Source organism: Centruroides vittatus, unplaced genomic scaffold (assembly GCF_030686945.1).
Source record: "Centruroides vittatus isolate TY-2023 unplaced genomic scaffold, ASM3068694v2 contig_575, whole genome shotgun sequence".
NCBI lineage: Eukaryota > Metazoa > Arthropoda > Arachnida > Scorpiones > Buthidae > Centruroides > Centruroides vittatus.
In genome coordinates this window covers 1,003,659-1,029,154 of record NW_027122344.1, presented here as the reverse complement: position 1 = coordinate 1,029,154, position 25,496 = coordinate 1,003,659, and the positions used below count along the sequence as shown (strand labels likewise).

The window sequence follows — 25,496 nt, the reverse complement described above, 5'->3', positions numbered from 1 at the left end:
GTGAACAATATTACATCATAAAGTCATATTTAGTAGCTTCTGTCCTAAAGGAGTGAAGATGCGTCAAAATGACGTCATTTTGTTGTATGCAACAAGTAAGAACTTAAACCTGGCTTAACATGTGTGAGTAGTCCTGTATTATAAATAAATCGCAGTGTAGTGCAGAAAATTTCCAATCTTAGTGTTTCTAGCTTCATCAAACATTCAAAATGTTTTCCGTACGATTATAATTTCAAAATTTAGTTAAATTTATCTGCATTCAAATACTAATAACTATTTATTAAATCACAATTTTATGATTGAAGATTGAAATGTTTGAATTCATGTTATTGTTTCAAAAGATATTTTTGACCTCCCTTGGACTATTTTCTCCCCTTTTAATTAATTGATGATAAACCGATTCAAAATTTTAACCCATGGGAGACCACAACCTCACATATAAGACACAGGACGATTTTTAAGTCCATTTATGAACAAAAGTTGCATCTTATATGCTGTAAAATATGATATATCAGTTAACATCAACATCATTCCTCAACTCCCAGAATCTATATTGCCTTCAGAAAGTTTCATTAGAAGACAACAAAATAATTATAAGACACAAGAGGTATGGAAGAAACTTTTAGTGGGAGATCAGTGCTTAAATGTCATATTAAATTAAATTAATCTAATTTTAAATTCAGAGAACTGTGCTGTTAGTAATCTTTATTATTCTTCTAATCTTATATTCTTATATCTTATATTTTTCCCACATAGAAAACCTAAAAAAATAAATAACTTTGTTTATACCGTGTGTGTGTGTGTAATATCCAAAAAAAGAATATTTTTTGGATATTATGCAAAAGATAATTGACGAATTTTGATGCTTTTCCATATTCTCAATTAGCTAAAAGTACAAGATTCACAAAAATTAATCTGAAAACAAAAATTGCAGTCTTGCAATAAAAATACTGTATGTAGTTTTTATATTACCATATCTATGCAGTGTAACGTTCTTGAAGCCATAATTGCATAATGCTTGTTAAGGACCATTCATTATTGGTTTATGTTAACCCTTACAGTTGTCTCACAGGTTTATGCTAACTAGAATTTACTGTATTTTATTCTATAACATAGGTCTACTATATAACCTAAAAATTATACCGTATTTTACGGACTATAAGACGCACCTTAATTTTTAAGCAATTTTTTTTTTAAAAATACCTATAAGACGCTACGGACTATAAGACGCACCTGAATTTTGGAGGCAATTTTTCGAAGAAAAAAGTGCGTCTTATAGTCCGTAAAATACGGTATATATATATAAACTAAATACTGAGCTTCTTACATATTTTAAAAGATTTTTTTAATATAGTGATGCATTTTATGATATAAACGTTCATTTTAATGACAGATTTAACAAAACATATCTGTATTAATTTATATTTGAATTGGTTTATTTCAGTTATAACAATCATTCTAAGTTAGTAATTTTATTTTAAAAAACATTAAGTTGCTCAGTTTGTTTTAATGAAGTTTTACAGTGAGATTATCAAATTCTTTACTATGCTCAAACTATTATTTTTCTTTGCTTATGAAGCAAAGAAAAATACATCAGTTTATAGCACGTTTTACTGTATATTTAAAATGATAAACTGTATATGTTATAGCTTAAATAGTTTTAATATTGACTGGAATAGATTGAAAATGTTCTTTTAAATTACATTCCTGAATGCCCGATTTAAAATCGAAATTTTCCTGAATATGATTAATAAAAAAACAAATAGTTATATTTGGTTTTCTTTTTAACTTAAGACCGAATGAAGGCGCATCATTTTAGATTTACGTAATTTTGGAAATGTCAATTTTCATCGAATTATTCCACTTCTGAGAAATTGTTTTCTTTTTTATTATAAAAATAAGTTTGCTAAATGTGCTTATTAGGATATATTTAAAGAATTCAAAAATTATTGTATATAATTTATAGTTTTCTTTCTTTTTTGTTGTGAAAATTTTAAGGTTCTGGATTTTAATTCATTTCAAACTTTTTAAAAACGCTAAATGTAATAGAAATTTTTATCAATTTTGTTTGGTTCAAATTATATACATATACACATACACTGTATATAATTTGAAAGTAATTATAATTAAAAATGGAAAATGTAATTTTAATTTGATCGAAACCTTGAAACCAGAACTACACAAGGTTAAACTTGAAACACTCGAATTTGCATGATTTCCGTGTTTATCCAACGGTGACCTTATATACAGATCACCTATTTTCTAATACATTTTTTACGTAACTATACCAGAATCAGTTTGGTTTAAATGTTTTTAAAATAACTTTAATAAATTCTTTATTTTGGTGACTTAGTTAATTTCTGGATAAACACAGTCATACAGAAATTGTTACTAACCGATTCCGTGAATAATTTTGAAGAAATAAAATCGTCGATTTAATAGTTCTCTCTATACTTTTTTTGTGTGTGTTTTTATTATATTGATGTAAAGTTTGATTTATTTTTCAATGTATGTTAATTAGTTAGTTTTTTTATTATCTTGAATATTTGATAAGAAATTGTGTATATTTAATAAAATTCAGTATTGCTTCATAACTCTTGAATGTATTTAAACTTAAATTAATCCAAATTAGACGACAATTTTATATATTTAATTTGATATGAACATTTCATATACCTAATCTAAATAATTTGAATAAAGAACAAACAGTTTATTACATACATAGTACGCATATAGCAGATATACGAGAAAAAATTAAAAAATACGAGTATATTCTAAATGATAAAAGAAGAATGAAAGTGTTTTCAGATTATATAATTTTAAATGATAGTCATTTTTTATACTAACGTTATAAAAAGAATGTGTGAGCATGCATATAAAGATATAAATATGGGAGAAAAATTTTATGTATATAACTACATAATCAATAATAGAAAATTATTTGTCCTGTTAATCATGAGACAAAATTCGAAAAAAGATACGTGAAAACCAATTAATACAAGCAGTTTACAAGTATAAAGTGTAGAACCTGTTTTTCTGGTTGTAGAATTTAATTTTATCAGCAGACCCAGAGTCATCTTAGTTATTTGGCGATTTCTTTGTTTTACAATATATGTATAGAAACCTGAATTTTATTTCGGATGTTTTTTTATAGATCACTTTTCGTTAGCGATTCAAGGTTACGCCACTCACATGATTTATTTTTAATATACTATTTCTCTTTATGTGACTATTCTACAGAGTTTTATTTGGATTTAAAAATTTAAATTGTTTATGTTGTGGATAAGTAAATTTTTCATTAGATTGAATTATATATATAAGTTTAGAAACTATTATAATAAAATCGAATTTTTACTATTTTTAAAAACATTTGTAAAGAACTGAAAAATAGTACTATTGAATGGAAATCGTAAACAGTTTTTTTTTGTATTTTATTTTATGGATAGTATTACTGATTCTCTTTTCTCTATATTATTAGTAAACCTGTTTTGCAATAAGAGATGTCAATGCACTTATTCCGTTTTTTTTTTTTTTTTAACTTATGACAATGATCCTGAAATAATACATTTAGTTTAAAATTTTATAATTTAATGAAAATATACAATATAAACAAATTTTATTATTATTGTTTAATCAACGATATCTAATGAATTTAATTTTTAGAAAATTTTCGTTCCTAGTCCCATGTACTGTACATTTTTCATACAGACGTAATTTGGTTGATTTATATCAATTAATATAAATCTTTTGAAATTTAGGAATAGCTCGAAAAATATTGTTAGATCTTTACATTAAAGGACATTTTTCTAATTTAGAAATTAACTTTGTTAATTCGTTAAGAGTTTTATTTTTCTAATTTTTTTTTTTCATTTGTTGCTTTGTATATTTGCGAAGTGACCAGTTTGGAAACATTAAAAATGATAACGATTATATTTATATTCAATACAAAAATTTTTGTTAATTTAATGAATATAATGAAATCATAAAATAAATTATTATGAAAGTTTATATTTTAAGTTTTAGTATTTGAAACAAGTGTTACGAAAGACTTAATTCCCAAGAATATTTTTATGTATAAATTTAGTTTAAAATCCACATGAATTGATATCTTTTATTTTTTTAATAATCATTAACGGAAGATTTAGTCAATTACAGCTGAATATTATTTTGTTCATAAAAACAGAAAATAATTTTTTCCTTGTGCATTATTAGAAATATATTGTTTGTATGTTTCGTAAATTTTTGAATTTCCTGTTATGTAAGTTAGATATGATTGCTTTTCTATAAATTTTCATGTTTAACATCTTCGAGAAATTCAGATATTTATCTATAAGTCTGTATAAATATTTACATACTTTTAAATACAATTTATAGACGGAAAAATGTATTTTTACTTAAATATTAAATGTACTTTCGTTAGTAGCATCTGTATTTGCAGAAAAAATATCAAACAGATTACTGACTATAAAACTGTTTAATGAAGAGTCATCTGTTGTAATTATTTAATTGCTGGAAGTTTTATCATATGATAAAAATTTAACAGAGCTATTGTATCCCGATAAATTCCTATTATTTGTACTATCGTTTTCTAAAAATAACTTAAACGAACTGGTTTAGTATAAATTATTTTAATGCGTTATAAATATCAAAATTCTTACGTTATTTATTTTTATACATAAGCTAAATTAACATGACAAACTTTAGCGAAACTGCACAAATTGTGTATTCGATTTAGATCACGTTTTAGATATAATCTCTATTAAATCTCGATAAACTAGAAATTCTATAGCTAAATTGTTTTAAATTTGATGGTGGATTTCTGTAGAAAACTCGACATCAAATGAGACCGGTCCTATCGATTAAACGAATCTGGTCAATGCACAAGAAATTTACTCTGTTAGAATTTGAGACGGTTGTGGAAGTAACAGTGGTACAGGTAAGATATATCTTATCCTGTATATCATGGTCAGGTTTGATTGCCCAGAATTTATAGCAAACCATTTCCGCATTTTATTTGGCAATGAATTTTAATTACTGGTTTAAAATTAATCCTATTATTTATTACCGAAAGAAAGTTTATGATTTTTTACGTTTAATAAAATTAAAAAGTAAGACGATTTTTGTATTAGTGTCTATTATAGTCTAAGTGCATGCTCCTCTGTAGACGATTATTTACGTTGAGTTTTTACATTTAGTTTTGTGTTCTCGAAATGCAGTAAATTGAAAATCAAAACGAATTATTTGTCGTCATCCTTAAGTGGTGAAGATGAAAGAAAACATGGTTAGAACGAGACATTATGCATTGTTCGTTATCTTTACGTTCGACTGATATTATAAAATGTTGTCTGTCTTTAATTATCTCGTTTAAATAGACGGACACGTATAACATTTCAGACGCTTAGGTCAGTGACATATTATATTTTACGCTATATTTATTGAAGTTGCAAAAGATAGAATATAAACTTTTTATGCAAATTCTATCGATACGCTTCATAGCTCCATTTGCTGGCTAGTATAATTCTGCTAGTATTATATGTATTGATTAGTCTCTAACACCGTCATCGCCCGTCCCTCTAACAGGAACATGTTAGTCTGAAATAAATGGAAATAACATTCGTTTTCAGATATGATGATTTCTATTTACAAGTTATTTTTTGTTTAGTTTTTAGCATGTTTTATTATTATTTTTTGTATTAATAACGTAAATTTGTTAATAACATCATGATTTAGAATTGTCTTCCCATTTTTATGAAATGCATTCGAAAATGCAACATATGCTATTGATTGATTATTGATAGACTCTCGGATTTAGCATATTTTGTTTGTAGATCCTGATTAAATCCATATTTGTGCATATTTTTATCTGCGGTGCTTAAATCGAAACTGAGACGTCGGTCATTGAAATACGATAATGTTTTACAAATAGATAAAACACACATTTCTAAGAAGTATTCTGTAAAGCATTGATAATTTTGTCGATTGATTTGCAAGCAGAATTTAAGATTATAGATGTGTATTATTTTTAATTGTATTTACGTAGTTTATATGATAAGTAAATTTATTAAAGTTCATTGTTTTTGTTAAATTAGAATATTTAAAGCTGCGAGTCATCGTTTTTTCTACCTGAAAATGAAATTCATAAATAAATTTACTATGATGTTTTTCCTTTATTTAGTGGACACTATTTAATTCGTTATAAATTGTATTAATGTTACAAAAATTAAACTTTTTATTGACTTCGAGTTTAATATTAAATCAGAATAAATTTGAGGGGGGGTTTTGACTGTACGAAAATTCTATGAAAGCACGGTATAAGCTTTGAAGTCGATACTTGATTTTTATGTTTACCGGAAGGATAGAAGCATTCGAGTCAGCAAGATTTAAATCTTTGAATGACAGGCTAATGTTGGCTTCAAAACAACTAAGAATTCAAAATACTCGTATTTTTGAAATTGTTATGAGTAAATAATTTAACATTGAATTATGTAATTTCAATTTTAACTTCTATTTTTGTCTGTGAATTGAACTGTTATGAAATTGTTTACGTAAGAAATTACGTTGCGTGAATCATTCACTTAATGCATTACAGTTTAGTAAGATAATTTTGAATGTATATTTAACATTTTACTAAATCTAATAGTTCAGAAAATAGGCATTTATGGAAAAGGTTTTCGTGAGATCGTAAGAGCTTTTTCTTCTGTCTTTTATCTACATCATTGATTCTCTGTATTGATATAAATGAATGCGCACCACAAATATCGTTGATCAATGCAAAATTCAGACTAGTTTTTAAACTAATATAATGGATTTATTTAAACTTCAAAGTTGTAACTATATTATTATTAACAAATATGTTTAATTACACAATTAGCTCCTTGTCATAAAATTATTTTAATTTAAATTATATTCAACGATTTAAAGAAAACAGCGAGATGATATTGACTAAAATTAAATTTTAATATGTCTGATTTATTAGTAGAATAGGAAAATCAGATTTAAATTTTTTACATTCAAAGAAATTTTTTGGCTTAACTCCAAAATTTTATCGAATTTATTTAAAAAATTTTACAGATTTTTATAATTAAACATTTGATAAATTATTCGACATTTTTAACAAACATCATATTGTTAATTACTTTTAATGATACGTTAAATAATCAACAATGACAGTATATATATTTTAAATAGTTATTAAAATAAAATGTTCATATTTAAGTAAATTAAATTATTTAGTAACTCTCAACTTTTAATTTTTCGTTGAGAATATTTGGTCTGTCATTTTATTATTATTACCTGGGAAGAACTGAGTTTTAAACGACACAATTGGATTGGTTTAAGGCAGTTTATATTTAAAGATTATTTTGTATGAAAAATTTAATGAGTTTATTTTTATTTCTGTAAATCATATTACACGTAGCAGAAATTTCATAGAAAATCGTTAAAAATGTTAAGTTACTACAAAGTAAAATTATTATTTTGATAATTTATGTCGAAATAAAATGTAAATAATAAAGTTATTTTAACCTTTTTATACAGAAATTTATATTGAATAATTTTTTTAAACTTTAGTTCTACACGCTTGTCGAAATTCACAGGACTATCGTTATTTTATAAAAATGTTAGTTAAAGTTTTGTTTTTGTTTTGTTTTAATTTCCAAATACTGTAATGAATTATTAATAATTAATGTCAAATTAAAACTAATTCTAAATTTAAAAGATATATAAAATTTATAATGACGTTGATAGATTTGAATTATTATGCATTTTTTGTTAATGTTTAGGACAGATTTCAAAATTTATTATGAATAATATTTAGATGCTCAACATATACATAGTAGATGTCTTTTCCGAAGTAAATAAATAATAATAATAATTATTATTATTAAGCTGATTCTTTAAATTGTTGATATTCACGTATTGCTGGGCAAGCATTTTTTAAAGGTTATAATCGTAATTTTCAAGATAACTACTCGTACAGAATGTATAAAAGTAAAACAATGTTCTTCATAGAATAAGAGATGTGTTTTCTTTTTGACTTTATTCAGCAAATTTATTTTTGAATAAAATATGCACGTTGTGTCATTTCAAAACTTCATACGTCTTAGTTTTATTAGGTATTCTATAAAATTTTAAAAATTGTTATACACACTATCTATTTGTGTATTATTTAAGAAAAGTAAATGATTATAGGAAATCCTCGTTAATTCGAACTCGGGCAGTTTGAAATCCTGTTAGTTCGTAACTGTACTTTTGTCCTGGCCGGGGGTTATATAGAAATTTACATGTTAAGGAATTCGGTTAGTTCGAAATACGGCTATTTCGAAATTCGAAGTAAAAATTCTGTCTACATTGCGATATGCATATATTAACTCGTTCGTTTAGATCGAAGTGCCACCATACTATAAGAGAACAACAGACAAAGAGCAACTCTAATCTGTCTTTGCTCTAATTTGTCTAATAAAGACACTTTTTCTGTGTCACCTTACATATAGACTACCCTTTTTTCTCTTATCTCATAAAATACAGCTGGGTTTCAGGATTGCAAGATTGGGCTACAAGTAGCTGATTGAGATATTTGTAGGGCTCTAGGCTACTACATTTGGGTCATTGCAGTTTATGTATATTATTATTATTGATTATAAATTAATGAAAATATATTATTATTATTATTATTTATTGTTAATCTGTATACGTAGCCATATTTCGTTTGTTTAATAAATTACATCAGCTACATGGCATTTAGCATAGTGTACAGAAATATGTAAATCTCAGATAATTCGAAACTCGGTAATTCGAAGTTGCGATTATTTCGTCCCTTGAACTTCGAACTAACGAAGATTTCCCGTAACAGTTAAATGCTATTATATTTGCCTTATTCGTCGTATAAAGATTGTAGAATGTCATACCATTTTATGATTTTTGGAACGAAGTGTTCAACTCCTATAAAAATTTGAGCGTTCAATGCATAATAATTTTTAGCAAAAGTTGTGCGTTTTTAATCTTAATATATTTATTTTTAAACAGATTTTGAATTATACTTTTTGTGGCTTATTAATAAAAATTTATGTTTTAAACAAAGTAATTTTTTTAAACAGTATATAATAGAAACCGCTATCAGTAAAAAATTAAATGTTTGAAGTTGATACATATAGAATTGTAAACAAATTTTTATGTTCGTATTTTACTAAATTCTCTTTCCAATTAGAATTTTAATCAACATAATTTAAAAGGTTATTATTTTAAAAAAATTTAATAAGCAGTTGAAAAAGAGAGGAAATGAAACCAAGATATAACGTGTGTATCAAATATATTTTTAGATTTAAAATATATAAATTGTTAATTCGAATAGGAATATAAAACAGATTTTTGAGAGTATAAGAATTTATTTGCATGATTTCTAAGGCATGAAGCAAAATTTTATTATCGGCAGGAAAAAAATTCTAAATAAGTATGCATATTTAAATGCGTTTTGAGTATAAAATAATCATTGTTAAATACAAAATTTAAGCTCGTTCAGTGAGAGTCTGTTTAAAATTTTTACGAAAATATGAATAGATACCATAATTTTAATGAATCTATTTTAGTAATTTATTTCAGTCAGATTAATTTTAGTAACACGATTTACATTCTAGAAACTCGTATCGAAAAATTTATCATGGTTTTCATTCTAAAATTATTTAAATTAAGTAATTTATTTAAATACATATTTTTAAGTAATCAAAATGTCTATAATACAAACATAATTTAATAGAAAATGTTATATTGACAGCTCTAAAGGACAGTCAATTTAATTTTCTATTATATTAGAAAAACATTAACAAATAAATATGTCAAATAATCATTAAAATGTTCAGATTTTAGTAAATATGAATATGCATTTTTTAAAAATAGAATCGAAATTGTAAAAAGGACTGTTTTAAATATTTTTGTTGAAAAATTTTAAGTTGAAGTGAATCAATGTTTAATTAGTTTGTTTTAGATTCCGTTTTCTGATAAGAGATCGGTTAATAAATTTAAGAATTAACAAGTTAATAAATAAGATTTATAAATTTAGTATGATATAACTAGGCATTTTTACATTAAATAATGAAACGTGTTTAGATTTAATAATTAAATATTTCCGTGTTTAATTATGAAGTAACTAAATCTTTTCGGTTATTACCGTAACTGACAACATATTTATTTCATTATACAGTTTTTCTTTAAAACTAGTTTCTCTCGATTTTTTTTTTATTAGCTTAATTCAAAATATGTAAAGACAGAAAATTGACCTAAATGGTAACTATTTTAGATACATTCATAAAGTTGATTTCGAAATTAAAAAAATAAATAAATAAGTGTTCAAAGTTTCTGTATGAGTCCGATATCCTTATTTTAGTCTAGATAGAGATTTAATTATATTACTTCTCAGGTTCAGCCTTTGATCATTAATATATTATCGTTTATTTCATTTTAAATAAACAGTTATATAATATAAAATTTGGCTGACCTTTAATTTTTTTTTCTAGTTTTATGCTTAATTATTTTAGCATTTTGAACCAGTTTTTTTAAAAGATACAGTTGCTGAAAATAAAAATTTGATATATGAAAAGTCACGTTATATAAATTTTTCCGAAATTGGAAGTATCTGGAATTAATGATTATTTAATAACAACAATAATAATAATCGAAAATGAGTTTCGAAAAACTTAAAATTATTTAACGTAAATCAAAAATTTTTCCATTTCATTTTATCGGGTTTTTATTTACAAAAATGCATAATAATTTTTGTAATATCATCTGCAATATTAGAATAGAAGAATTAGTTTGGCGTATTTTAACTTCTAGTATACGATTAATTTTTCTTATTTAAATATATTTTTCTTTAAGTAAAAGATAAATTTGTTTATTTTTGGTCTTTCTAGACTAAAATGTATTCATTAAGCAGCAAAACTAAAAAAATCGTTTGTTTAAAGTTTATGAAAACTAGTGTGAAGCTGGCTAGCGTTTGTAGTATTTCTTGTAACATCTGGATTTAACTTAGGTTGCGTCTAAAATAGCTTTGATTTAGTTATCATGTTTCACTAGACGAACAGAATAAGTTGTATTGTGTTGATTGAGAACATATAAAGTTTTTTAAAATAATTCATTATTGCAATAATTTATTTGGTAATTTTATAAAAGGAATATTTAGTAAATGGATATCTGATATTACTTACGTACTGTGTATTACAGTTGCATAGTTTTTAGACCTATTTTTCTTTAAAGTGTTTATTATCTTAAATTTGTTAAAAGCTTTGTTACATGTTATGCATTACTACTACTATTATTATTATTATTTATTTATGTTTTTAAAGATATATTTTATTCTTCATGAATTATACTATTTTGAAAACAGGAGGCAACATTTTTTTCTAGAGAACATTTTACTTAAAAAATTTTCAGATATTTAAACCATGGAGATCAAACGATTAAATAGAATTTAGCGTAGTTGTATTATATAAACTTACTTTCGAATTTTTCTTTATTAATATCTCAAACATTTTTGAAAATTGAAAGAAAAATTAGAAAATTATATAAAATTTTTTATTTTGAAGATCTTTTCTATTGTATTAAATAAAATAATAATTGAACATAATTGTATTGAATAAAAATATTTTGACGATGTACTGTATTTAAATAATTGTTATAAAAATTATTAACGCATTTCGATTTCCGCTCATTTTTTACGCGATTTTGATTTTTCTGTTGCAATATTGTATGTAGTTTTCTTATCGCTTTTGTGTATGTGTGTACGTCATTATTTTTATCTCTTTTATCTTTTTCTGTTTATAAAAAGTGTTGTAGAAGTAATATTTAAACGAATTGTTATTTTGCATTGATCTTAGTAATAAAAAATATATTTAATGTTTTAATATTAAGATTTCAAATTATTGTGAAATCAATATTTAATATTAGAAGTTTTATGAAATATGTTAACAATTTAAATGCTGTATTACCTTCTTAGAACGACATTCCTAGAATATTTATTATTACATTATTTTTGCAAAATTGTTAGAAATCGAATAGAAAGGAAATAGAAATTTAATTTATTCTCAGCAAAATAGTTTAAAACATTTTGTGCTAATAGTTTGAAATCTTTGGTCATCTTTGGTCTGAAGTTTGCACACAACTTTATAAGGTTGGCAGAAGAAAATGATAATTTTAAATAGCCAAAGGCTCTGTTTTTATATATTCCAAGCTTTTAAAAGTTGATTAATTTTTTTCATGATAAAAGAATTCGCATTAATAAAAATCTTTGATTTACTGAAATTTAATTTTTACATATCGGGAAAGATACTGAGATTCATGAAAAGTTTTATTACAGTAGAGCCCCGATTAACCAAGGTTCCGACGCGAACCTGTAAGTGAATACACTACTTTTCTTACACTGTAATTCGTAAAAGTAAATTCAAAACAGTAACGTGTATTACAAAATAATTTGTTACTTTTTATCATTTAACTTTAATGTGAGCCAAACCTTATTACAATGTTTAATATCTACAATAATACATATTTTTATTTTTTAAACTATTGTACGTATTATCTGTACAGTAAATGATATAAAAATTGTTGTTAATTATGATAAAATTTAAGCCTTTTTTTTATATCTTTGTAAAAGTGATATGCCATACAAAATCTATTTATATTTGTAATTTTTAATTTGAAATTGTCGTGGCCGTTTGTTTACCAAAGTTACATTGGTCCACATTACCTCAGATAATCGGGGTTCTACTATATTTTAGTTGGAATTTTTATTTCAAAAGCTGAGAAACATTTTTTAAGATCTTCTCAAAATACGAAAGTCCCATTTATATTTTTATACTTTCTTAAGAGAAATTAGTCGAAACCTTAATTAATTGTAGTTTATGAAATTCCATTTTGTTGGCATTTTTGTATTTTTACTTAAAGCAAAAAAATAATACATAAATTATGATAGTATGATAAGGCTTTCTATCATAAGTTTAAACATGAAAAATTTTGTAATTAAAATAAGATTTTAGGGGCTAATAATTGAAATTGTTTCTTACCAGTAAATTAAAAATTGATTTCTATTGTAGAAAGTGGAAATGATGACAAAATTTTTATAAAAGTTAAATTTGTTTTTGAAACATAATACTACTGAAACATTTATCAGACGTCTTTATTAAGATGTAGGCTAATTAATTCGATTTAAAATTTAAATCTTATCGACAAAATATAATGTAAGTTGAAATCAAAAAGATAGAAGTTATATCTATTTTAAAATAAAATTTTATATTATATTAAAAAGAGTTTTACTAATGTAGTTAGTTTTTAGGTCTTAGTCGTAAGCGCAAAGTTTTTTAACTTTTTAAAATTTTGGCTGTGTTCAAAATACAGCAAAAATTTTAAAAAGTTAAAAGAACTTGGAGACCATATTGACGTTTTAGTTTAGCGAGGTACTTGAAATATCTCAATTGTGGAAAATTTCTGTTCAATACTTATAAGACAGTCCAGTCTTATGGCAAACTCCCAAATATAAGCAAAACAAATGTTAGAATATTGAACGTTGGAGTAAAATTCATAAAAAAATACCAACATATTTCGTTTGTGTCAGTTATTAGTCTTACCAAACTGATAAAATATACCATATAATTTTTTTTGCCTTTATTTCTTGACTTTAGTGTTCTTATGGTATAAAATTTTATATATTTTTATTTATTTATAATAATTCGAATTTATACTTTATAAGGTTTTTGTTGTTATGATTTTCGCTTTGTAAAAATTTGAATATGATAGTTTTTTCGTATATTTTATATTGGCATGACAAAAATATATTTTGACTGCAAACAAGATTTTAAACTTTTGATGTTTTTACTTTCTTGATATTGATCCAGAAGAAAGTTTTTCGAAATTTCTCAAAAGTTCTAGAACGTTTTCTCATTGTATCACAGTCCTTGAGCAACATCGCAAAATAATTTTTTAACCATTTATTCCGATGTATTTGGTGAAAATGATCTTAACCAATTTTTTTTTATGTTACGAGTATGCTACTTTTAATTACTAGTTATTGTTTGTATTTCTATATATAAGTTTCTTCTTGATTGGAAAATTTTTATAGTACACTAAGTCCATATCCAAGATTTGCGGTATTAATACTTTCTCTGTAACAATATTTGTTAACCTTTTTAAATTTTTTGACAATGCATTGCGATAACAGATACTAAAAGAACATACTGAAACTTTTTTAAGAACTATTTCTAAAAAGTTATTACTGGGAATACTAAATACATATTTGGTTTATTTAATTAAATACTTTTAGAATAGTGATTACCTCATTTATATATTGTTTTTTTTTGAAAGATGGGAATGTACCAAATGAGGCATAAGAAATATTTTTTTATTTTAAAATTCAGCAGAAATACTCAAATTTTATCAGTTATGATTAATACCAGAATTAAAAAAATAGTTAAAAAATTTAAAAGTTTCGTCGTCATTTAATAATTAAAAAGTGAATAATTTTTTTAAAAAAGATTAAAGAATTTGTGTGACAATGTTTTGTGTTTATTATTTCCGTTCTGAATAGAATAAATACATAAATCCGAATAATAGAAATACTAGAGTTAAATTTATGTTAAAATCTATAGAAAATCGCGTTAGGAATTTTGAGAGTTATTGTTTTAAAATGTTTGATTTATCAGTTACGTAATTTTGTAATAATCTTATCTAAAATATTATGACAATTATTACAATTATTATGTGATAAAATCCCAGTAAATATAAACCATTGCTTATTGCTTATCCTAAGCGTGATAAATATATGTGGATTATAAACTATGTCTGATATAGCCTGTATTATATATAATTAATATTCTTCATTTTATTTTTAAATAACAATTTTTAAATGAGTCGTAAATTTATTAATATGTAATAAACAAAAATAATTATTAACAAGCCTCACTTCAGCAAATAAAAACTTTTACATTTACAAAAGTTTTTATTTGCTGAATTTCGAAGATTTTCGAATGTTTGATATATATTTCAGAAGAGAAACTTTTAATTTTATCGAAAATACTGCTATAAGATCTATAGCAGTATTTTCGATACTGCTCAATGTTAAAAATGTTAAGATAAATAGATTCGAAGTATATTTCTTAATTTTAAATTCAGTTTTCTATTTGCTTCATTTATTGTTGTAGAAAAATATTCTGTGGATTTTTAAGTTTCATTTCTTATTGATATTTTTTATACAAGTACAATACCCAGTTTATGTATGTATAAACTATTACTATAATGATTTTTTGATATTTATTTTGTTTCGCGATTCTACAGATTACTTTGTAATCAAGTAATTATAAGGTAATATGTAGTTTTAAATATTTATTTACGTAACGTCTTATTCATATCGATTAAATAATTTAAAATATTGCTGAAATATTTTTCTTTTGTTTATATATTACTAAAAATTCAAAGCAGTAAATAATCTACACATATATTTACAGTGCTTTATAGCGTTTATCTTATTTTTATATGAAAAATTGATTTATAAGATTGTTTTTAATTGCTTATTTTCTGTTTAATTGTTCTAGATATCTCTATACAATTATTATGGGATAAGAATAGAAAAAAGTATTGTTTTATTTAATTAATTTATATTAAATAATTAAAAAAATTGTTATTATATTTTTTAATAGTTTCATTTACACATGTATGTTGGTTATATAATAATTTATTTTATATTAGAATATTCTAATGAAGTTTTTTTAATAAGCACATTAATTCATTCTAAGATCATTTGTATTTTTGAGTGATTTTTTTCCGATTATTTTAATAATAATTAATAATTATTTAAAAAATGGTTGAACAGTATTATGTTTAGACAGTTTTTAAATAAATAACCATAAAATAGCACCCAGTTCTTTGATATTTCCTATCAAACGAAGAGATTGAGCAAGAATGTAAACTTAAACTGGATACAATTCAATCCGTTGGAGGAGGATTGCGTTCGATATCCAGTGTTACCCTTGCAGTTGTCTAAATGTACAGAATGGCTACATCTCGCCAGTTTTTCAATAGTATCGATCTCTCCTAAACTATAATGAAGAGTCAGGTGAATTTGCCGTACATTCCTACAACAATCGGATGTTAGTATAAACTGTAGTGAATAGGAAATTGTATTCTTAAGTTTTTTATTTACTTTCTAAGCAACATTTCAATGATTTGCGATTAGTTTTGTGTAGATCATAACTAGGACAGTTCGATAAATTGCAACCATTTTGAAACGACTAGATATTTTTTTATTTTTTTATTTTTTGTCGAAACATCATTAAGGTTTTTCTAGCAGTAAGGGAGTTTCTACCGGCTTTTTAAAAATTGGAGTTGACGCATTTTTAATTTTCGAAATAAAATATTGCATATAATAAATTTTTGTTTATAAATAAATAATTTATTGTTTTATTAAGAGTAATGAATCTTATCCACGATAATTTTTTTCTTGTATGGGTTCAGTCAATACTTAAATTAACTTAAATATAAACTTATATGCATATAAGCAAGCGGGTTATAGGAACAAATTGGGAAAGATTTAGAACAGAAAGAATCATTTAAATGATTGAAATTCGATGTTTGCATCACGCACTTAATACACGAACCAGTTTCTATCGGCCAACGAACTCCAGCCATCTGGTGTTGTACTTTCTTCGTCTTTAAAACGTCCGGTCCCATGAATACTGACTAAACCAGGTGCTTTCTTTACTACAAGTTCTACTTTTACAAATTCCGATAGTCTTTCGAATGCGGAAAAACCGAAGGGTAATTGATCGAGTATAATTAAGAAGTTAACGAAGTTTTACACTTCTTTGGAATGGATATTATTTATCAGATACATGAAATTTATACAATAATTGAATGAGTTATGTAAAATATACTGTAATTAAATTGTAATCAATTTTTAGTTTCAGTTAGTATTTACTTTATTTTTTTGTTGTATGCTATTACCTCCGATCGATGGATGCGGGAGACGGCGACATTGTCAATTTGATTAAGTTAGCGCAAAAGGAAAGTGAGCCTGTTAAGCTAGACATTGCCGACATCAAGATGGCGGTTCTGTCCTGTTAATTTCTCCACGTAGATCAGCCGTAGGCTGCCTGCCGAGTGAGAGAGACAAACATTACTTTCCTAGTTCGATCGATGCTCGGAAAATCTTCAGCTAGACAATAGCGCCTCTTATTACAGCTACATACTGTCTCTCTGGAATCGTATATCAAATTTACTCGTAATTCTTTGCTAGTGCATATCATTTTCTTTACTCCTATTAATTGTTCGTACAAATTTCTAAGATGCTTTAACTTGTGAGTAAGTTCGTCTTCTTATACCGAAAGGATTCGATTCGAAATAATAGTGTATTAGCGAAAATTGACAAGAAAAAAATTAAGACTATGGGTAATATAAGATGTTGATTTTTATATTTTAGTAGTTGAGAGGTATCGTAGAAAATTATTTTAATTTATATAAGAGGGATTTAATTTTATTCATCAAGTTATTTTAGTTCTAATATTTTCTTTTCTAATCGAAAAGATAGCTGTTAAATCAATAACTAATGTTTATGATATTTTAATTGGAATTTGTTTAAATAAAAGTGATCATATTTATAATGTGCCTCTGAAATTCATTGATTTTTATATGAAATAGCGAATAAAGTTATTAAAACGAATTTTATTAGCATTTTAAAGAAACATGCTGTTAATTTCTTAGATGTTTTCCTTTCAATTTATATTTATATCATTGTTTTTTATGATAAACGTCAATGTTTGGCCTTCAGTCTATTGTACTTGGTTAATGCAAAGCAATGAGGTAAGTGGGGTAAAATGCCTTTGAATAGTTCAAATAATTGTTCCTGGATGGCGCTGATATGTTATTTACAGCCTTAAATAATTATGACAAGCCTGGGAATGTTAATGCACCGTTAATGACCCCAAAACGACGATTTAAAGTATAACATCGAATCTTAACAACTATGGATAATTTCCTAATTATTTTATTTTTTATTAAATTTACTGCAAGTCGTTTCATCGCAATAACGTTTTTCGTATGGCAATAATTTTTAATTCATTTTTTAAAATTATCTTTGGATTACAATACCCAATCTAGATGAAATGTTTATAATTTTTTATACATTAAAATAATTATTCACATAATGCTGTAGTTACTTTTAGTGATTTTGTTTTAATTAGAAGTTGATTAAGATTTTCATTCTGGTAATATTTGGATTTAACTAGTTTTTAATTTCTCATTTAAATTTGCTTTCCATTAAAAGTGTTTTGCTTTAGAAATAAAAATAATTATTCTTTTACTTTTAAGTAAGACTGGAAGATATTGTCGAAAGATATTGCCATAGATATGTTCGAAATGTGAACGGATTGCTATTAATTTAATAAGACATCACAATTACATACAGGTGTTTTTATAAACTTCATGCAGCGTTTAAAAATGAAAATTAGTTGTTTACAGTTGCAAAAATTTTAATTACTTTTATCGAAATCTTTTCTTCTGTTTAGCATTCTAATTTAATTATACACTATTATTTTAATTTTAAAACTCGAAAGTTTTAATAATTTCCGTATTATAAAAATTGTTTCTTTTGAAATAAGTTTCTTCGCAACTAGTATCATAAATATAATGCAATTATATTATTAATCAACAAAACTTTAATCGTTATTAGGGAAAAAATGGAATTATTAATCTGTATGTGCCATTAGAGTGTTTTTTGTATTATTATTATTATTATTATTATTTAAATTGATCAAACCGATGTCGGCATTAAACATTATCGATTATAAAAGGTACTTGTTAATAATATGATAGCGTTCAGTTTTAAAATAGCAAATAGTATTTGGATAATCGTAGGGTTTTAATCCAAAAATTGACCGGATTTTTAATTTTAAGCGATTACAATATTTGATGGCTTTATCTTTAGTCAAAAAAATAATCATTGGATCGATTTTAAATGTAAATGCTTCAAAATAGATCTAATGCGACATTTAAATTTCGACGTTTGGTATAAAAAAATTAAATTTTTGAATACTTAAAAAAAGCTTTTAATAATTGAACAATTATTAAAAGAGTTTCGACAATCACTTCGGGGTTAAATAACACATGTGAGTAATGAAGACATTCATTAAAAAATTGTCTACGTCTTCAGTCATTAAAATAGAAATCGAGAAATAAACTTTGTTTTTGTTATCGATGAAATTAGCCGAACTTTTTAATTTCCGTATAATCTTTAAATCTTAAATATAAATGAAATAGAGCGGAATTTAAGCTGATGCAATAATTTCGCCGATAGAATTACACATGCGTCTTCTGTATGATTCATAATAAAGATCATTCTTATTATTCAACGTATGTTCTAAAACTATAATCGATAATAGAACTCCCGTAGCATTTAAGCTGTCGTATCATGTTTATTTCTTGAGAACTGCCGTGCTAGATATTTATCTCAAAATAGTGTTGTAAAAATAAAACAATTTATAATTAAATTAATCAAGTTACGGCGTTTATCCATTTAAAATTTACTCACTATAGCGTTGTTTTGTGAAATCTTTAATTACGATTTGTAAGTAGCAATATAATATGCACTTTTTTGTTTGTTTTTTCTTTAGTTATATTTTTATAAATACTTGCTGATAAAATGAAATAAAAAAACTTAAAAATAATGGTTAGAAATTATAGTTCTAGAAGCTTACAACAGATGTCACTAGTTATTGTACTTAAGACCAAAATTTAGTTCTTGTTTACATTATTTAAAAGCAAGCATGTTACCAATTAAAATAATTTCCAAAAATTTAAAAGTAAATTAATTTCTTGATTAGCTTAACGAATTTAAGCATTAAATTCTTATTGAATAAAATTTAATTTAATGTTTAATTATGTAATTAAAATTAAAAGAATAATTTTCATAATTTATTTTTATTTAAACAAATACATGATTTTTTTTTATTTCTGTTTTATAGCATAAAATTGGTTACAAGAAGCTGTGATATAAAAATGAAAATTTCTTTTGTGATGAAACTTTTCACTAAACCAAAATCATTGGAAATCTCTATATTTTCAGTTGATCTTTAGAAAGGCAAGTATAAATTATCTCTATTTTATAATTTTTATTTAATTTGAAACTATTTGTTATTACAATTCAATGATTATGTATCTGAGCAAATCACTTTTTTAAATATTTATTTTAATTGATTATTTAAAAAGATCTGCAGATATGAAGTTTTTATATTTTAAAAAACAGTTTTTTCAAAGTTATCAGTTTCATTTTTAAGTTTCTAAATAACTCAGTTAAGGATTTTATCTGAAAGTGATTTGAATTTGAAACTTTCTTAATAATTTGAAGAAATGATACAAGCTGTTCTATCATATATTTTATCACTTATTATTTTTGATTAATTAGATTGTTTTTGAATTGAAAATGAACTTCAGAACTTGAAAATGTTTGTCAGAAGTAAGAACTGGACTTCTGACTGAGGAAATGTTGCTCTATAGTAAAGAGAAAAATAAATCATTTATATATCGATTTTCAAGTTAAGTTCTATCAATAAATATACTAAAGTAGTTTTAAGATTACAGAAGTTTAGAAAATTGATTGATAGTTGTTTTTCAATTGTTTTAATAATAATGATAATATTGAAATTTTTTCAAAATATTATTTTAATTAATTGCAATTATTTTCAATAACATTATATTACAACAACACCCAACAGCCATAAGTGACCCGTTCACTGTTGGGTGTGTTGTTACTTATGTTATGGGTTTTGTTGGTGTTTATTTGATTATATTACAAATAAAGAAATTTAATATGAGTATATAATGCTACTCATGAATCTCTAATTCTTCATTTAAAAGTAAATTACTTTTATATAATACATATTTGAAAGCCCAATGAGTTAATATAATAATCCAACCATCGCCTAAATATTCGGGCTATAATATGGGTATAATCAAATAATTAATACAAATAAATTTGGTACTAGAGGTAAGCATTAGGCACCATCTCTTATCTAAATTAATAATTATAATTTTAATAATTTAATAAATAATTTAGAACCTTCTGGAAGAAAATAACTGACCTGGGACGGGGCTTGAACCCACAGCCTCCGCTTGCTGTGTGGTGTACTACCAGTTGCGCCACCCAGACTCCAAGCCAGCCTTTGCTTCCAGAAGTATTTAAATTTTAATATAACCTTTCACAGTTACTCATGACCCTTAATTTATTTCTATTAATTATTTGATTATAGCCATATTATAGCCTGAATATTTAGGCGATTGTTGGATTATAAAATTGCTTTTGCATTATATGTTGCAAAATACAAATACTTAAAAAACTAATTGATAATTTTTCAATTAGGTTTAAAGAATTTCATATTGAATATATAACTGATTGAATCTTTGTGTAAATGAAAGAAAAATAGTTTTAAGCTTTATTTTGATTTGAATATGATTTCTTTAAAAAGATTGGTCTTTTAAAAATGTTGTTATGGAAATAATTAGAATAATTTTAAAATCAAATATTTTTTATAAAAAAATTAATATGTATTTAGGTAAATTATAAAAGTATATAATATAGATTTTTAAATTAGGACACAAAAAAGAAAGTGACTATTATGAGGAGGAAAGATAAGATATACAGTATATGTTCATATTGATGTATGAGTTGACTTTAAGATTTTCAGCTTAATAGTTAGACTTACATTCAACATATAAGTGGATTGCTGAACATACAATAGGATAGAACTGAAATATGAATATGGTAAAAGATAGACTTTGGCAAAACTGTTTAATAAAGCCCTACTACTTTTTATCAAGACACTAATTGTAATACCGTTTAATATATGATGTATATATTATGAGCTCATATAAAAAATAATATAGTAACAGAAATTATATAGTCACTAAGAAATTACTAAAACCTTTAGTAAATTATTTAGATGAGAACTCTACTTGGAAGTCTACAAGTAGACAATACCATCAATAAAATATTGACATAGTTTACATAGCATAGCAGCACAACAGTATCATTACATAGGGTCTGATAGTACACTTTTATTTATGCTTATGTAGAGTAGTGGTCAAATGATTGTCGAATTATATCAGGTTATATAATTTGGCAATCATTTGGTTTTAATATATAACTATTGGGTGTTTTAATATATAACTATTTGGATGTTTATAGACTACAGGTCAATTTATTGTGTATATACTTATATAATTTTATTTTAATAATGGAGCCGTAGCCTCAAATAAAAGGTCGGTGTTTTGATCATATTTTAACTTTGTGGTAATTTTTAATATTCTATTTTTTTGCTGTTTTAAGATTTTTTATTTCTTCAAGGCAATTAACTATTACTTCTAAGTTGGTCTGTGAAACAGGGAAAGAAAAGACTCTATAAAAATTTTATATATTTTTTTGTGTAAGTCTCTATTATTCTAAATGAAGAAACTCCTGGGATATGTCGTCTTTAATAGTAAATAAACTTTTTTGAACAATGAGTTATCAGTTGAACAACATCAGTTTTTTAATATGGATTCTCAAGTACAAAAGAAAAAATTAATTATTGGTAAAGATTCCATAATATAAAATTTTAACAAGTAAATGGCTAACTTTTGCTAGTACACACACTTCTGCCATTATACATCTGTCTACTTATACTCATTCAAAATGTAGTCATGGAAGAAAACTTCAAGAATAAATTACCATATTTACTTGCATATAAGGTGACCTCGTATATAGGATGAGGTGTAACTTTAAAGATCAAAATAAAGAAAATTAGATTTATAAATACAATTCTAATTTTATTTTGTTTAATCACAAGTAAAATATCAAATGAATGTAAATGCACACATTGTCCTACAAAAATTACTGGCTGAAATGCCAGTAATTTTTGTTGCCAAAACTTTAAGGAAAAATCTTTTAAAATCAACAACATAATTTGTTCATGTAAAGCTGGACAATCGGAAACCTTTTTTTTGCCATTTCTTAACAGTCGAATTCACTCTCCGTCGATTACACTTACAAGTTTCTTTGAATTCTGATTTCTGAATAATCATCTGTTTTCATGTGGGAATGAATTAAAACTTATATAGGGTTCCTGTGTGATTTTGGAATTTCAATTTGAAATTCAGTTCAAAAGCTTTGCTTTTCCTATTGCTATTTGTCTTTACTCCTGACATACTGTATACAAGAACAATTCAAACAATCCAGATTAAATACTTATGTTTTTAAATACAAGAGGGTAAGCATCTGGTAAAAAATGCAAATACACAGTTCACAAAAATTATTTGCAAAAACACAAAGAATCTTTCGCTCGCACGTATAAGACGATCTAGAAATTTGAAGCTGTGATAAATGAATAAAAATCTTGTCTTTTATGCAAGTAAATACAGTATGTCAATATTAATAAATACAATTGAAGACAAGATTTGGATTCAGTTTTATTCAAACAACAATAGATTTACTACTCCATATTGGTAATTTGCTTTTTGTCCTTATGTTACAATATGAATTTATGAGCACTAAGTTTTGGCTCTATGGAAATCTTATGATGATGATGGAGAAATCACACAGAAATGGGCTGACATGGGTTTATTATGACAACAATATACATTTCGGACAGGTTGTCTGTCCCTCTTCAGCGATATTTGTTACAATTTGGTAGGTTTACAGGTGTCTACAAAAACTATTTTAATTGTAAATCCAAATGTTTGTAATGAAAAACCACTTGTATTTCTGTAGATGTTACAGGCATCTACAAAAATACAGGACCCATTAAATTGTAACAAATATGGCTGAAGAGGGACAGACAATCTGTGAAAAGCATACCGTTCTCATAATAAATCTGTGTCTACCTACTTCTATGTGATTTCTTCAACATCAATAGTGTTTGATAAGTCCTCCATAGAGCCAAAACTTATTGCTCATAGATTCATGTTCATACTCTGTATTATTTGTATATATAATTATGTTTTGTTCTTGTTTCATCTATATATTTTTTGATGATGTCAGCCTTATCTGTTTGTGATTTTGGTAAAGTACACCTTAAATGGATAAATTTCAAAATTGATAAATTGACAAAAAAACTTTAAAAGTTAGCATTAGCCATTTAATTTTAGCTTTATTTGATTTGTGTCTTTAGCTGTTACATACTTATACTGGTGGACAAAACTCAAGGACGGATGCTATTTTCAACAATTACAGTTAGAAATTGAATTGCAGCAGCCTGTTGAAATATACTTGAAATCATGATGTACTCTGTTATGTAAAACTTATGAAAATGTTTGAGTTCCACACATAACAGCACAGGTAAGAGATTTCAGGCAATCTGCACATAGTCAGTTTTCATTAGATGTGAAATTTGAACAGGAAGGAGTGAAGTTACAATAATGAAATTCTGGACATGTTTTCCAGACATCATTTAGATGATTTTACTCATAAAAGAATAATTGGAAAACTGGAAGAAGGGCAGCAAATAACAGATATTGCCCGTGAATTTAACATCGCGCACAGTATCATTTCTAGGCTATGGGCAGCATTTCAAACTAGTGGAATGTACAGCAGGTGTAAGAGGGGAGGTCATCCTAGCAGTATGATGCACCAAGATCAGTATATTGTTCTTTCAGCAAAAAGGAACCAATGCAGCATAGCTGGTGAACTGGCAAGTCATTTACAGGCAGCCACAGGAACTAAGATATCTCGTAAAACAGTTGCAAATGTTTGCAAAAGAAAGGAATATACACCCAAAGTTCTGTTGTATGTGTTCCACTCTCGAGAGTTCACTGAAGCATCCATTTGCAATGGTGCCATCTGCATTGCAGTTGGATTAATGATGACTGGGCTACCATGCTCTTCTCAGATGAGAGTAGATTCAGTCTATTGTCTGATTCTAGACTGCAACTGTTATGGCACGAGGTTAGCAGTGCTTATTGTCCCGAAAATATTCAGGAAAAGGATTGAAATCAGACTTGCAGTATCATGGTGTGGGCAGGCATCATGGTCAATGGCCATTCAAACCTGTATGTGCTTGATCGAGGAACCAGAAAAGTTTTGTTTTATGGATGATAACGCGTCTTGTCATTGCACACAAGCTGTAGAGGAGTGTCTTGACAGTGAGAATATTCATTTGCATGGTCTGGCCAGCCCATTCTCATGACCTGAATCCGATTGAAAATGTATAGGATGCCTTGGGGAGATGTATTGCTGGTCGACAATATCCACCAACAAATAAGGAGTCTCTCATTCATGCAGTGAAAGAAGAGTGGGACCACTTGCCTCAACCATGCAACTTTGTACATGCCATGCCATGTACAAAGTTGCATTGCACTTCACGATGGCCATATCCCTTACTGACATGATGCTCAGGATTGTTTGTAGTAAGTATTGTGCAGTTTTTGTACAACTATGTCTTTGGACAATATGCACCTTTTACAAAAACAACCTCCTTTGAACATGATTATTATATTAA

At 25.6% G+C, this 25,496-nt stretch overlaps 1 protein-coding gene across 1 annotated transcript in view; it reads left to right on the top strand.

Moving 5' to 3' along the window:
- The window catches only part of LOC136979051 (bromodomain adjacent to zinc finger domain protein 2B-like), a 280,166-nt gene that overhangs the window by 48,066 nt on the left and 206,604 nt on the right, over nucleotides 1-25,496 (top strand). The window contains 1 exon segment of the mRNA XM_067274949.1: nucleotides 19,992-20,107. The gene's annotated coding sequence lies outside the window, so the exon portion shown is untranslated.